Source organism: Triticum aestivum, chromosome 2B, assembly GCF_018294505.1.
Source record: "Triticum aestivum cultivar Chinese Spring chromosome 2B, IWGSC CS RefSeq v2.1, whole genome shotgun sequence".
NCBI classification, from domain to species: Eukaryota; Viridiplantae; Streptophyta; class Magnoliopsida; order Poales; family Poaceae; genus Triticum; species Triticum aestivum.
Genome location: NC_057798.1, coordinates 35285525 through 35289525, shown reverse-complemented (window position 1 = coordinate 35289525; position 4001 = coordinate 35285525).

Genomic DNA, 4001 nt, shown 5'->3' with positions numbered 1-4001 from the left:
TCTGAGTAGCAAATCGGATACATATAGTGGAGCAACCATTTGGAATAGCTCCAAGTGGAGCATGGAAGCAGCATTTAGAATATGACCTAGAGATTTGCGAAGTACATACGGATTTGAATGTTGCAGACCCGTTGACTAAAACCTCTCTTACAAGGAAAACATGATCAAACCCCAGAACTCATTGAGTCTTAATCACATTATGATGTGAACTAGTTTAGTGACACTAGTAAACTCTTTGGATGTTGGTCACATGGTGATGTGACCTGTGAGTGTTAATCACATGGTGATGTGAACTAGATTATTGACTCTAGTGCAAGTGGGAGACTGTTGGAAATATGCCCTAGAGGCAATAATAAATTAGTTATTATTATATTTCCTTGTTCATGATAATCGTTTATTACCCATGCTATAATTGTATTGATAGGAAACTCAGATACATGTGTGGGTACATAAACAACACCATGTCCCTAGTAAGCCTCTAGTTGACTAGCTCATTGATCAACAGATGGTTATGGTTTCCTGACCATAGACATTGGATGTCGTTGATAAACGGGATCACATCATTTGGAGAATGATGTGATGGACAAGACCCAATCCTAACCCTAGCACAAAGATCGTAGTTCGTATGCTAAAGCTTTTCTAATGTCAAGTATCATTTCCTTAGACCATGAGATTGTGCAACTCCCGGATACCGTAGGAATGCTTTGGGTGTACCAAACGTCACAACGTAACTGGGTGGCTATAAAGGTGCACTACAGGTATCTCCGAAAGTGTCTGTTGGGTTGGCACGAATCGAGACTGGGATTTGTCACTTTGTGTAAACGGAGAGGTATCTCTGGGCCCACTCGGTAGGACATCATCATAATGTGCACAATGTGACCAAGGGGTTGATCACGGGATGATGTGTTACGGAACGAGTAAAGAGACTTGCCGGTAACGAGATTGAACAAGGTATCGGCATACCGACGATCGAATCTCGGGCAAGTACAATACCGTTAGACAAAGGGAATTGTATACGGGATTGATTGAGTCCTTGACATCGTGGTTCATCCGATGAGATCATCATGGAACATGTGGGAGCCAACATGGGTATCCAGATCCCGCTGTTGGTTATTGACCGGAGAACGTCTCGGTCATGTCTGCATGGTTCCCGAACCCGTAGGGTCTACACACTTAAGGTTCGATGACGCTAGGGTTATAAGGGAATAGATATACGTGGTTACCGAATGTTGTTCGGAGTCCCGGATGAGATCCCGGACGTCACGAGGAGTTCCGGAATGGTCCGGAGGTAAAGATTTATATATGGGAAGTCCTATTTTGGCCACCGGAAAATGTTCGGGATTTTTCGGTATTGTACCGGGAAGGTTCTAGAAGGTTCCGGAGTGGGGCCCACCTGCATGGGGGGACCCACATGAACGTGGGTAGTGGGGCAAGGCCCCACACCCCTGGTCAAGGCGCACCAAGATCCCCCCTTAGAAGGAATAAGATCATATCCCGAAGGGATAAGATCAAGATCCCTAAAAAGGGGGGATAACAATCGGTGGGGAAGGAAAGGATGGGATTTCTTTCCTCCCACCTTTGCCAACGCCCCAATGGACTTGGAGGGCAAGAAATAATCCCCTCCACCCCTATATATAGTGGGGAGGCGCATGGGAGCTGAACCCTTGCCCCTGGCGCAGCCCTCCCCCTCTCCCAAGTCCTCCTCCTCTCCCGCGGTGCTTGGCGAAGCCCTGCAGGATTGCCACGCTCCTCCATCACCACCACACCATCGTGTTGCTGCTGGATGGAGTCTTCCCCAACCTCTCCCTCTCTCCTTGCTGGATCAAGGCATGGGAGACGTCACCGGGCTGTACGTGTGTTGAACGCGGAGGTGCCGTCCGTTCGGCACTAGGATCTCCGGTGATTTGGATCACGACGAGTACGACTCCTTCAACCCTGTTCCCTTGAACGCTTCCGCTTAGCGATCTACAAGGGTATGTAGATGCACTCTCCTTCCCCTCGTTGCTAGTTTCTCCATAGATAGATATTGGTGACACGTAGGAAAATTTTGAATTTCTGCTACGTTCCCCAACAGAAGCTTGGTGATCGGATCTCAAGATCCATCATCTAGTCCCGGCCGTGAGTTGGGGAGACATGGTTGCCGGTGAAAACCGAACCGGTGGCATGCGATGGCGGCGTTCTACGCCGTTACATTTATGAAGGCATCGTCGTGTAACTAATGTCGACCCACTCGTGCTGCTTCGGGAGAAACCCTAGGATCTGGTGTTCTAGATCGGACGATGGCGTCACTGCGGTGTCGTTTCTCTCTTGGGAACATCGTTTGTGGAGCAGCGCTGGAAGTCAGAGGCAGGAGGTGGAGCGGCTTCGTCTTGCACGGAGCTTCGGTGGAGATGTCAAGTCATGCCTGACTGACAGGTGCTACGGTCATTCCTGGTCGGCAGGTGCTACGCACGACACATCCTCCAAGGACTTCAAGCTGTGTCGGCTGGTGATACTTGGCAGCATGGCGCTGAGGTGTATCAGTGGCGACCGCGACGTGTTCAGCTGTTTGCGCGCAGGGAGGAGGTGCCGTTGGGCGCCGTGGTGGCGTCGACGATAGTTGGACCGAGCAAGGTTGATGCATCAGTACAGTTCTGAAGATGGAGCGGTGGCAGTTGGCGGCGGCGACCTCTAAGAGCACGCCGGACCAGTGTGTGCCCCAGACCCGGCAAGTGGCTAGGTTGGGGTCTCAGGTCTTAGATGTTAGGCTTGGCTGCGATGTCTGTTTGGTATTAGGCCCAGGCTATCTATGCCCCTTCATCAACTGGATAGGTGTAGTGACAGTTTGTTGCTTAGACGGCGGCTTTAGTCTTACTGTTGTATTGATTTTGTAAGGTCTTGTGAGAATAATTAATAAAGTGGCCGTATGCATCGTCCAGATGCAGAGGCCGGGGGTCATCCTCCTTTTCTAAAAAAATGGATGCAATTGAAAACCATCGAAGCATGCATGAATGCAAGTCATAATTATGAAATACATATGCAAATGGCATGTCCTGTTCTTGCCTGTGTGCAGCCTAACATGGGATGTTCTTAATTTACACACAATATACATGCAGTTTTGTATGCATCAGGCAGATAAGAGAATCTGAGTGCATGTCCTGTTCTTGTCTATGTGCAACCTGTATCATGTCAGGTTCTGAATTTTACACATAAGTGACAAGTGTGTGCACCCTGACATACTTATGCAATGGACATAATGCAAGTGACAGTTGAGTACACCCTGCCACTAAAAATAGCCATCCAGCGTCTGGAGCCAAGAGAATCAAACCCATTCATCAATTTTCACACCAAGTGAGCAAAACACAGACATTGAATTACGGATCTGATAAAAAGCAATAAAGCGGTTGATTCAGGCCGTCTACTAAACATTAAAAAGCAGGCCAAGGACTCGGTTTTTCAGAGCCATCTTCCCAACTCTACGTTGGGAAGACCCGGCAACAGGCCTAACTGACTCCCGGATGCTCGATATCCGGGCATTGTAGTAGCCTGGTTACGTGGGCTCTGGCAGTGTCCTGTGAGATTCAAGAAGCTTGCATTCCTCTTTCCGCTTAAAATCTCAAGAAGTAAGACGCTGAAATTGTAGATGACCGAGTTGGTCGAGAAAAGATCCTTGGAGGCATACTCCATAAGAATTCCTTCAGGCTTTTTTTTTTAGGGAAGGCCATCATGGCTAGCTTTATTGGTTTAAAAAGGAATTACATCGTCCACAAGGTCTGAGACCAGACAGCCCGGAGGCTCATCCGTCCAAAATCTAGAGAGTTTATTACAATAACTATGTTTAGCTAGCACATGAGCCGTTTTATTTGCATTACGAGGACAATGCTTAAACTTGACCTTCCCAATCAGAGTCGAAACATCGACACACTCCGCGAAGAGAGCAGCAGCTTCATCCCACCATCTTGCTTGACCACCGCCGGAATCAATCACTATTAGAGAATCGGATTCCGCCTCTACTCGCGGGA